The 12,694-nt window shown below is 38.0% G+C and overlaps 1 non-coding gene across 1 annotated transcript; it reads left to right on the top strand.

Annotated features, from left to right (window-relative positions):
- The first annotated feature begins 11,152 nt into the window (after positions 1-11,152).
- On the top strand, positions 11,153-11,259 carry LOC115721513 (small nucleolar RNA R71). Its single transcript, XR_004012531.2, has one exon. It is a non-coding gene; the product is annotated as a small nucleolar RNA R71 (small nucleolar RNA).
- The last annotated feature ends 1,435 nt before the right edge of the window (positions 11,260-12,694 follow it).

Consider the following 12,694-nt stretch of genomic DNA (forward strand, 5'->3'; position numbering starts at 1 on the left):
CTCTACTATAAATATAGAATTACGCTCTTAGTTATTATAAAATTATATTAGTGAGTTTATTAATAATAGTAGATAGATATAATCAATATTAACAATTTGCCCTCCTTATATTTACAAATCCCTAACCAATTCAATCTTTTCTAGATCCACCATAATTCCATCTTTACTAGCAATGTGACCCAGATTAGACACTTGTGATAATAAAAACTCGCATTTTTTGAACTTAGCATAAAGCTTATGCTCCCTTAGTCACTACAAAACCATTCTTAGGTATTGTTCATGCTTTGCTTCTGACTGAGAATATACAAGAATATCATTGATAAAATACTATGATAAAAATATCGATGAAATCCTCGAATACCCGATTTCTGAGATCTATTAAATTTGCCTAAGCATTGGTTAGTCCAAAGGACATAACTAAAAATTCATAGTGATCATATCTAGTGGAAAATGTAGCCTTCAAAATATCTTCCTCTCAGATTCTCAACTGATGATAACCCTAGTGAAGTTCAATCTTAAAAAAGACTGTCTTTCCTTAAAGTTGATCAAATAAATTGTCAATTCTAGGTAGTGGATACTTGTTCTGGATCATCAATTCGTTTAACTCTCGATAGTCAATACACATTCTAAGGGCTCCATCTTTCTTCTTAACAAACAGAGTCGAAGCTCCCCAGGTTGATACACTAGGTCGGATAAACTCAAGATCAACTATCCCTTGGAATTATAACTTTATTTTTTTAAAGTTTTGCTTGAGCTATCCTATAGGGTACCTTAGGGACTGGCTCCGTTCCAGGTGCCAAATTAATAATAAAATCTATTTCCCACTGTGGTGGTAAACCAGTTAATTATTTGGGAAATACAACCAAAAACTCTTTTATGACTCTGATTTCCTCAGGACAACCTATTTTGAATCTACTAATGTAACGTCCTGATCCGTAAGGGTGCCACGTGTGTACTTTTATAAATTAGTTTGTAGTAATAAACTAACGGTTTGTAAAAAGTGTGATTTAATTAAAACTTTTAGTAAAATTTATTTAAATTAAACTTAACTTTTCATTCAAAATAGGGTTACATTTTCAAAATACAACCAAAAGATGGATCCGATCCACTGAGAGCCAAGACTTGGTGGTTGATATGTACATTGTCAGGAGACCTCTAACTCATGGCTGGTCTAATTTTTTCATCCCTTTACCTGCACCACGAAGCACCCGTGAGTCACAAAGACTCAGCAAGAAAAGCAAATAAAATACAAACATCGTATAAAACTCCATATTATAACAATGCATAACATACAAATGCATCATTCATTATAAACATATATTCAATTCATAATCAAGTATCAGATAAGCAATTTTTTGTCTTATAAGACAAACTGACTTTGATACCTCATAAAGCATTCTTACCACTGGTTACCAACGAGCTTTATATGTCACTATCGTTGTCTAATTAAGCGACCGATAAGTAAGAAACCTATGTGAGTAATTACTCATTCTCAATAATGGTAATTACTGTATCTTTACCTCGATCATAATCGAGTGACAAACGATAATAATCATTTCTCACTTGACATGCTAAGTGCAACGTGCAGCTAAGATGGCACGTTACAAGCTAAGTGATGCCTAAAAGTTGACCAAGTGGTGGTCAAGTGGTGGCGCATGTTGTGGTGCATGTTGGTAGCATGATGATGCTTAGTTTGTATGCAGTGACATTTTCGTAAATATCTTCAATATTGTCCGAATTGGGACGGGACTTGGTATTTTCCATTTATTTGGGCCTACAAATATAATGGTGCAATCGGATTGGCGAAACTATGTGATTTGGTTTACGGTTTGGTCGTATGTCTACAGAGCCAAAATCATGTATGTTCCTGGTAGAAGGCTAAAAGCTCAGAATGCTCTTTAAGGGGGTACCCTAGTGTCAGCTCTCCACCACCCCGTGGCACCTTGGTGCTAAGTGAGCTACTACTAGTCAGTGGGGCTAGTAGGACGGGCATATGCGGACCACAAGGGGACTCATATGTCTCCATGAGTTGGAGTACTCATGGACATTATGGGGCCGACCCGGTAGTGTATTTAAGAAGCTGCGAGAGGTTAATGGGTACGTTTCCATTGGCTTGCCGGTATGCCGCTTGCACAGGACGTGGCCCAAACTTTCAAGAGATGTTGCGGTGCGCCTTGGCCACGAGTCTCAACACGAGATGACATGGGTAGTCATTCGTCGGCTAGTTTGCATACGCACATGGGACGAATGTGCCATGTTGGAAAGGGACAGAGGTCTAATGTATGCAACTAGTTTGGCAGCTTGTCTCGAGGGCGTACCAACATGTGTGGAGGCATGGCGCCTTGAGGATTGGTCCATGGACGTATGGGAGTCCTTGGGCGACGAAGGAGACTGTTCGGACAGTATCGAATGGGGCATGATAGAAGCGTTGGCACGTCGGCTTGGTGTTGGCATCTTGCCACACATGCTACCTTGGTCATGAATGACAAGGTGAGCTTCAGTTTTGGGATTTGCCTTATCATAGTGGGAACCTATGGGCAGTACAAGTATCTTGGCTAGAGAGCCTTAATGCATGGATGCACTCATGGATGCTTGCGAGCATGACTCAGCGGGAGTTGTTCGAGAGACGGAAGTGTGCATGAGGCACACGGTCCCGCAAAAAATGAGCCCATTGTTACTCGGATGGTTGTAAGGCTGACCTTAGCTTAGAGAAGTCAAGGTGCTGCACAGGAGTTCTGCTGCCTGAAAAGGTGAGCCCGTGGCACTAAGCTGTGTAATTGGCTTTTCTTACCTCGAATCCAAAATTAGGTGTGCGGGCTGACCTAAGTTGAATAATGCTCGACAATCTCGGGTCCTATGTCACGACAATAAAACTTGGTAAATAACTTAACCAAATCTTAAATTTAATCCTAAACTTGAAACCGAACAAAATTTATTCCCCACTGCCTTAGAAATAGCTTAAACATCAATAAAATACCCTAAACTAGGTTTTGGAAAAATAGCCTGAGAAAAACCAGATTAAAAAAAACTAGGGTTTCCCCTTGCTGGCCAATCGGTTGGCCAGTTCCACAGTACCATGTAGAACCGGTTAACTGATTCTTGTTGCAGAAATGGAAAACCTAGTTTTCTCGAACCGAAACCAAACCAAAACTTCTTCAAACCTATTCAAACTCTCTAGAACAATTCAATAACATAAAAACATCATATTCAAGCAATCAAAACTCAGTAATACCTCAAAATAGCAAATTCACCATAATTAAGTGAAAGTTGAGTTCTTGAACTCAATTCACCCAATTCTAGACCTAACAGCCATGGAATTCATCCAATACACACTTAAACAATCCTAATTTAAACCTAAAATCATACTCTTAACTCAAATAAAACCCACAGTCCTAAAATTAAGCAAAACCCCAAACAAAATTCAACCTAAACTTTAAAAATCATCAAGAACACATGGAGGAAGCTTATCTCAAGATTTTAGACTGAACTTAAGGTTGATTTCTGCAAGAGAAGGTCAAAAAATTGGGGTGAACTCCTAGTTTTCTTCTGGATTTCTCTTGAGCCAAATAAAGGAGAGAGAGAGAAAGTGGATGGGTTTCGTAAATATCTTGATTTCTTTGATTTTATCTTCTAAAACTTAAATTAATAATCAAATCTAATAAAACAAAAAAAACCATTTCAGCCTAAAAGAAATCATATGAGACAAAAATAATATAACCTAATAAAATGACTATTCTACCCTTCCCTCTAACACTAAAGCTAATTAAACCTAAGGGTATTTTGGGTCATTTCTAACTATTCTGACTAAACCAAGAACTCAACATTCTAAACTAGTCTAGTATAATGCCAACATAACATTCTATTACCGTCGTGACATTTCTAACCATTCCATCGAGTTTTTACCGTCGCCGAACCTAAAAAAAAAATTTTATTTCAAAATAGTATATAAAATACCCACATATTCTGATAAATTCTCTGTAATTAATAAATTACGCTTAATTATTCATATAATCACATATTTAATAAAATATATTCAAATTAACACAATCATAATTTTTGGGATATTCCCATGCATCCATCTTGCAAGGGATCTCTAGCTTTCAATACTGAGATAATTGAGATTCAAGAACCCTAAACCAATCCCACAAAGATAAATGGTTCTTCATCCTCTGGCTAAAAAGTATCCATTTTTATTTTACAATCGATACTGACCGCATACTCAGACAAAAATCCATTTTGAGAATTATATTAAAATCTGTTATGGCTAGCTCAATCAGATTATCATTCAACTTTTATCACCCACTCTGACTGACATATTCCTAATCCACTTTTTGGAGATGACTAATTCTCAATCAGGCAAAAGGGTTTCAAACATTAACTCATAACGACCATATAGTCTATTAGGTTTATCAATTATTTTATCACCACTGTTTAGCTAGCCTCTACATTGGCCTAAATAATAACAACTATTTAAACTGGAATGGGTTTCACTGTAACGTCCCCTCTTCAAGCCTCCATTGGGTCCTTACACCCACGGAATAATGGCTCTTATACACGAGTACGTCACTTTGGCTGCTTCATGGACTGATGACTGACCCTACAGACCAACACAAGTGTTTCCAGCGTGCTTTGTCCTCACTCGCACGCTTCCTGGGAAAATTTCCTAGGAGGTCACCCATCCTGAAATTGCCCCAGGTCAAGCACGCTTAACTGTGGAGTTCTTTCGTGATGGGCTACCGAAAAACAAGATACACCTTGTTGATATAAGTAATACCAATCAATCCATTTAAGCCATCTTTAACTGTGTAGTCCCATACCTACACAGTCTCATAATCATCCCACTTGACCTTTCCCAGGCGATGTGGGATTGCACAGCTTACCCGGTGTTTCCCTCTACGGATCACGGGACTACTAACTGTCATAATCACCCCCCCTTACGGGGTTTGACGTCCTCGTCGACCACACTTTCGGCTGCGTCAAGGCTCTGATACCATTTGTAACGTCCCCACTTCAAGCCTCCATTGGGTCCTTACACCCACGGTTATAATGGCTCTTATACACGAGTACGTCATTTTGGCTGCTTCATGGACTGATGACTGACCCTACAGACCAACACGAGTGTTTCCAGTGTGGTTTGTCCTCACTCGCACGCTTCCTGGGAAAACTTCCTAGGAGGTCACCCATCCTGAAATTGCCCCAGGTCAAGCACGCTTAACTATGGAGTTCTTTCGTGATGGGCTACCGAAAAACAAGATCCACCTTGTTGATATAGGTAGTACCAATCAATCCATTTAAGCCCTCTTCAACTGTCTAGTCCCATACCTACACAGTCTCAGAATCATCCCACTTGACCTTCCCCAGACGATGTGGGATTGCACAGCTTACCCGGTGTTTTCCCCTACGGATCACGAGAAAACTGACTATCACATTCAATTCCTTTTTAGGATTTCCTTATTCAACTGGGGATAATCCCTCTTGTAGTGTTCCATAATACCACACTGAAAGCTAAAAACTTGTTGTGAAAATTATATACGCAAGTATACGCAGTAAAACAAGTAATAAAGTGATAAGTAAGATCGTCTCCACAGGGATTGCAAACAAAGTTCGATGTAAAATCAACTAATTACAACTTAAAATAAAAAGAAATAATATGCAAATGGTTGAGTAATGGTTCAAAATTAAAAATGACAAGAATTAAACTTGCTAGAATTAAAACTACTGCTGCTAAGAAAAATTGGTTGCAAGATAAAAGTTGTAATATGGTAAAAATGGCTTGAATAACTAATTCCTTCTAGTCAGGTTTTTTTTCAGTCAGTACAGCATCGGTTCAGCATTGCTCTAGCATTCTGCACAGAGATAACAACAAATTCCTCTAGGCTTGTGAGAATTTTCCAACACTCACAACTTTAATTCTACTATTTAGCTCAACATATTCCTATATCAAACCAGCAAGCAGAACACCATTCAAACATTCATTTGGTAAGTTATGCAAGGTAAATGAAATATTCCTATTCCACTTACAAAGAAAAGCCTAAATCTAGGTTTTCACTTGCTCCATTCAAGTTGAACTACTAGATCTAGCCCTTCCGGTACAAGATCTAGCTTAGCAAATTGTTATTCATGGCCAAGAAACAACAATCAATTAAAATGAAACTCACTTGAATGAACAAAGGCAAACAAATGCTAAAGTAAGCTTAAAATTTAATCATACCCAACTTAGAAGTTCATAGCCATTCAAGCCTCAAAAGTTTAGCTCATATTCAAGTAAGAAGATAAAATCCAAGCTAAAAACAATTCATCCATGGCTGCTGCCCAAATTTACAATCTCAAGAAGTTTTTAATACTAAGTACAAACAGCAATAAAAGATGAAAATAAAGAAGAATATTAAGAAAGGGTAAAGAAAAGTCAAACACTAGGCTTGGTCCCCTCTTATTTCTTCTTTGTTGTACTTCCTGCTGCAATTAAAACTCCTCCATAGAAAAATGGCAGCTGCCCCGTACTGTACATACAAGATGATGAAGATGATAATGGTGTACTTCCCTTTCCTTCTCTTTTTGTTGTTGGGTTTTTAGGGTACAAACTTCATACCCCAAAATAGAAGCCCAAACTTTTCCACTTTGGCCCACTAGGGTTAGACCCCTTTCTTCCACGTCAGCTGGCTGGTGCAATTTGAGTGACTGGACCGAAGTTGCTGAGGTGGATAAGTGAAATTCGTGTTTCCACGTCATCGCCTGTGATGCCGAATTCACTTGACATTGCTTCAAAAGAATCAGCCCAGTTTCAGCTTGTGCTCCTTTTCTTCCTTGCTTCTTTTACTTTTACCTATCAATTTAATTCCTCATTTTTCAACAAAATAAGCACAGTTAATTGGAAAAACACACCCAACAATATCAATATTTACAAAACTTAAAGGTTAGATTACTAAATAGAAAATAACACTAAAACTAATTAAAATTAAGCAAAATAAACACATTTTTCACTACTCTCCTCACAATACTTTAGTTTAAAAGCATAAAAATTAACTCTATAACATAGAGTTATCACACCCCAAACTTAGAGTATTGCTCGTCCTCGAGTAATGAAAAACACAAAGAACTAAATAATAAGAACAGAAAATGACAGCGACACTAACACGCTTGCAGTAGAGAAAATCTTGCTCTTTCACACTTGGTCTAGGGACGAAATTTGCTCTCAGAATTAGACGAAATGGAAATGTAATTGGTAGTAGTGAATATGCCTCGAACTTGTGTGTTTCAACAGAATTTTGCATGCTATTTATGTCCTTAAAACTTATCAAGAGTAATTCGATCAAATAAGTGTGCAAATACTTCCCACCAACAACTTGAATTTCTATAACAACCACCTTTGATCCTCAAGTTTAAAGGTTTGCTTCCATAAGTTGAATTAGTGCAATCCTCTCCACTAATGTAGCTTAGCTTTGCAACTTAGATCAAAAGGACTTGACTAGGCTTGAATGTTAGGCTTGGGTTAGGGTATGGTATAGGATGTATTTAAGCTAGCTCAACACCTAACCACTTCACTTGTCAAAAACCGAGTCTCTTCCATAATTTTTTTTTTCTCTTGACCCTCTTCCCTAATTCAATACTCACAAGTACTTGATATTAAAATTGACTTCTCTTGCTATGTTTATTCTCTTCTTTTGTTTTTTTTTTTTTTTTTTTTCATTGCTGATTTTTTTTTCATATATTAGAAAGACATTTATTACTATATTATACTTATATAATAAATAGCAAGAGAAGGTTAATTGAAAGTTCATACTCATATACTTTGTGAGCTAATTCCCCCACCCCAAACTTACAATCCAACATTGTCCCCAATGTGGCTAAGAGTATAACCTTGAATTAGCTCGCCACAAGTTACACTCACCGCACTCACCCCAAACTTAATGTGAAACTTGGCTCTTGACAAGTGAGCAATTAAGTTAGGATATATGTGGAAATGCAAATTAGGATTGGTGTTAGATGTATGATTGGGTTGCACAACAAGAATAGGCTAAACGGCTCAAACTTGGGCGACTAGAGAAAAATTGATTTTATAGGGAAGGTTAGAAAGGCTCAAACGTCCAAAGATGGCCTAAATCATTTCTAAGTTATAAAGCTCGCCAGGATTTCGCCTCAAGGATTACACTAGCTAATTCTAGATGCTTAAACTCTCTCAAAGTGTTAGCTATTCTAAAAACTCAAGGTATGGTGGAATAACACAAGCACACAATTGTTGAAAGCATTCCTCATAGGCTAGCATTTGGACAAAAATAACACTTAAAATTAGCATTTTCAACACACAAACCAAGGCACTCCACAAATGGAGGGAAATGGATATTTTTCATCATCGAGCGCTACCCTAAACCAAGCTGAAAATACAAGCAGTATTTTTCTCATTTGCAAGCTAAAACAAAACGTAACAAACATGACAAAACAACATGATTAATACACATCTAATCCACATAATATTTATTACTCACACAACTAAAAGAACAATAAAAGTAAACTAAGTAAACAATCAAACACAACCAGCAATAACAATTTAACTAAGGAAAAAAAGAAAACTCCCTCAAGATTTGAACTCTTCCCCACTAGAGTCTCTGCTTCAAAATGCTGAAGCGATGCTGATCCAATGTCAGACTTGGGACCTACCGCTTCAACATACAAATTTGCTCACACCATATTGCGGCAGCCCCTTTTTTCTCGTCATTCCTTTCTTTGCACCAGCAATAAAGATCACCACACTACAGCAAAATCATTAGTAAATGCATGAAATTAAAAGTTATATATATATATGTAATTATATAAGTATGTATATACTAATTTTTTTTTCCTTTTTTTCCTTTTTCTTCTTTTCCTCTTTTTTTTTTCTTTTTCTTTTTTTCTTTTTTTTTCTTTCTTTTTCAAGGGGTGGCACACCCCAAACTTAATTGTAAATACATATATATTTTTTTTAAGGGGTGGCACACCCCAAACTTATTACATAGCATATATATAACTAAATATAATCTTGTTCCTCCACTCTTGGGTTGCCCAAATGTGATTCACTAAAGCCATGACAACCCGAGACCCTTCTTCCTCAAGCCTCTTCCAATGTGATGGAGGTCTTTGCTCGATCAACCTCACCACTCCCAAACTTCACTCCTTGGCCTTTCACCAAAAATTTTCTTCTTGAAAGTGCATCACGTAGTTCTACCACCCCATCGGGGTACACTCTCACCACCAAGAAAGATCCATCACACCTTGAATCTAGTCGTCCATGAGTAGCCTTCGTTAAAGAGTTAGCAAAAATCACTTGTTGCCCAACTTCAAACATTTGAGACCAAAATTTTCTACTAAACTTCTTTTTCTTTCTCTTCCTTTTGGGTGGTTTTTTAGGGTCAAATGATGTTTTGTCTTTGCTTTCTTGCGGCTCGTGATCCTTAACAATTTCTTTAAGGGGAATCTTCTTTCTCACCTTCTTACTATTTTTGAATTTGGACTCCTCAACCATGTTAGGATCCATATCTCCAATTGCTAAGCATTCTCCTATTGCATCCGGAGCACGCATAGGATGAAAGACCTTGAATGTGGCTTGCTCATCTTGAGCTCTCATGGTAAGCTCTCCCTTTTCAACATCTATCAAAGTTCTTCCCGTGGCAAGAAATGGCCTCCCTAAAATGATTGGAATTTCCCTATCTTCCTCATAGTCAAGAATAATGAAATCGGCGGGAAAAATGAACTTATCCACTTGTACCAACACATCTTCAATTTTCCCTTCCGGATGAGCCATGGAACGATCCGCTAATTGCAAAGTGACGGTGGTCGGCCTTGCTTCTCCAATTCCCAACTTCCTAAAAATAGACATAGGCATGAGATTAATACTAGCTCCCAAGTCACAAAGAGCTCTTCCAACATCTCGACCCCCTATAGAAATTGGAATTGTAAAGCTGCCTGGATCTTTCAATTTGGGTGGAATTTTACTTTTCAACATAGCACTACATCCCTCCGTCAAAGCGACCGTTTCAAACTCCCCAAGCCTCCTTTTCTTTGTCAAAATATCCTTCAAAAACTTCACATAGGTTGGCATTTGCTCTAAAGCTTCCACTAATGGTATATTGATGTGGAGCTGCTTTAAAACATCAAGGAATCTCCGGAATTGACCATCATCTTGTTGTTTCTTGAACCGTTGAGGAAATGGTAGAGAAGGCTTTTGCAAAGACTTTTCTGCAGCAGAATGCTGACTGGATGCTGTAACTACTGGGGGAATTTCAGCAGCTGAAGTTGTTGGTTTTTTCTTCATTTCCCCCTCTTTTTGGATTGAAGAGGGCTCTTTACTGCCTGCTGCAGCCACATTTGACTCAATTATTTTTCCACTTCTCAAGGTTACCGCTTTGCAATGTTCTTTGCCATCTCTTCTTGGATTTTCGGTGTCACTAGGCAAGGTGCCTTGTGGTCTATTCTTCAAATCATTGGCCAATTGCCCCAATTGAACTTCAAGATTCCGAAGAGATGCTGCTTGGCTTTGAATTACAGCGTCATTCTTGGCCATATAATCTCTCATTAAGCTCTCCAAAGAACTAGTTTGAGAGCCTTGAGGTTGGTGAGGTTGTTGAGGTCTTGGTTGTTGAGAAAAACCCGGTGGAAATGATTGCTTTCCTTGTGCTTGTTGTGCTCCACTTGAACTTGCCCCTTGACCTCCCCATGAAAAGTTCGGATGATGCTTCCATGCCAGATTGTAGGAGTTTGAGTATGGATTGTTGTTGCGGTTGAAGTTTTGATTACCCACATAGCAAACCGAAGCTGGATTTGAGGGGCAATTTTCAAAAGTGCATCACCACAATACACACAAGAGATTTCTGCCCTTTGAATGGCAGCGGCTGGTTGTACACTTCCTCCCATATTCATATTCTTCAAAATGTTGGTCATTGAGGCCATTTGAGCGGTTAGAGCGGTCAAAGCATCTACTTCAAGAACACCCGCTACTTTTCGGCTTGTAGGAGCTCTATTAGTTGACCATTGATAGTTGTTGCTAGCTATCCTTTCTAAAATCTCAAAAGCTTCATTGTAAGACTTGGAAAGAATGGCTCCATTAGCGGAAGCATCCAACACCATCCTAGAGGCCGCATTGAGACCATTGTAAAATGTCTCAAGTTGAATACAATGAGGAATACCATGGTGTGGGCACATCCTTAACAACTCCTTGAATCTTTCCCATGCATCACTAGTAGTCTCGTCTTCCAATTGTTGAAAAGACATGATCTCGCTTCGAAACTTTGCATTTCTTGTTGGAGGAAAGTACTTTCTCAAGAATTTTTCAGCCAAGTCATTCCAATTAGTCACCGAATCGGGAGGAAGAGTGTTAAGCCATGCTCTAGCCCGATCCCTCAAGGAAAATGGGAACAACTTTAATCTTAAAGCCTCTTCACTTACTCCTTGTAACTTGAAAGAATCACTCACCTCCAAAAATGAGCGAATATGGAGGTGAGGATCTTCCGTTGGCGACCCACCAAATTGACCAACCGTTTGGAGCATTTGAAACATGACAGGCTTGAGCTCAAAGTGAGGTGCTTGGATTTCGGGTCTCACAATACCCGGATTTAGCTCATTGAACATAGGGGCTGCATACTCTCTTATTGCTTGGGCTCTATCATCGGCCAAAGCAATAGGATTGGCTTCATTATGAGCACCTCCAATTTCAAACCCATCGGCCATATTGCAACGTTTTCTAGCCTTTTGTTCCTTCCTCCTTTGTCTGAAAGTGTGTTCAATTTCGGGGTCAATAGGAGCAAGTTCAAGGTCTTCTTCTTGCTCGTTCATACACTAGATTACACCTGAAAAAGAAAAATTCAGCGCACCAAAATAGGATTAAAACTTTAAACCAGAAAATAAATTGCAAAATAGTTGATAATACACAATTTTTAGTTTCAATACCCGGCAACGGCGCCAAAAACTTGTTGTGAAAATTATATACGCAAGTATACGCAGTCAAACAAGTAATAAAGTGATAAGTAAGATCGTCTCCACAGGGATTGCAAACAAAGTTCGATGTAAAATCAACTAATTACAACTTAAAATAAAAAGAAATAATATGCAAATGGTTGAGTAATGGTTCAAAATTAAAAATGACAAGAATTAAACTTGCTAGAATTAAAACTACTGCTGCTAAGAAAAATTGGTTGCAAGATAAAAGTTGTAATATGGTAAAAATGGCTTGAATAACTAATTCCTTCTAGTCAGGTTTTTTTTTCAGTCAGTACAGCATCGGTTCAGCATTGCTCTAGCATTCTGCACAGAGATAACAACAAATTCCTCTAGGCTTGTGAGAATTTTCCAACACTCACAACTTTAATTCTACTATTTAGCTCAACATATTCCTATATCAAACCAGCAAGCAGAACACCATTCAAACATTCATTTGGTAAGTTATGCAAGGTAAATGAAATATTCCTATTCCACTTACAAAGAAAAGCCTAAATCTAGGTTTTCACTTGCTCCATTCAAGTTGAACTACTAGATCTAGCCCTTCCGGTACAAGATCTAGCTTAGCAAATTGTTATTCATGGCCAAGAAACAACAATCAATTAAAATGAAACTCACTTGAATGAACAAAGGCAAACAAATGCTAAAGTAAGCTTAAAATTTAATCATATCCAACTTAGAAGTTCATAGCCATTCAAGCCTCAAAAGTTTAGCTCATATTCAAGTAAGA

Source organism: Cannabis sativa, chromosome 2 (assembly GCF_029168945.1).
Source record: "Cannabis sativa cultivar Pink pepper isolate KNU-18-1 chromosome 2, ASM2916894v1, whole genome shotgun sequence".
In the NCBI taxonomy this organism is placed as follows: Eukaryota; Viridiplantae; Streptophyta; class Magnoliopsida; order Rosales; family Cannabaceae; genus Cannabis; species Cannabis sativa.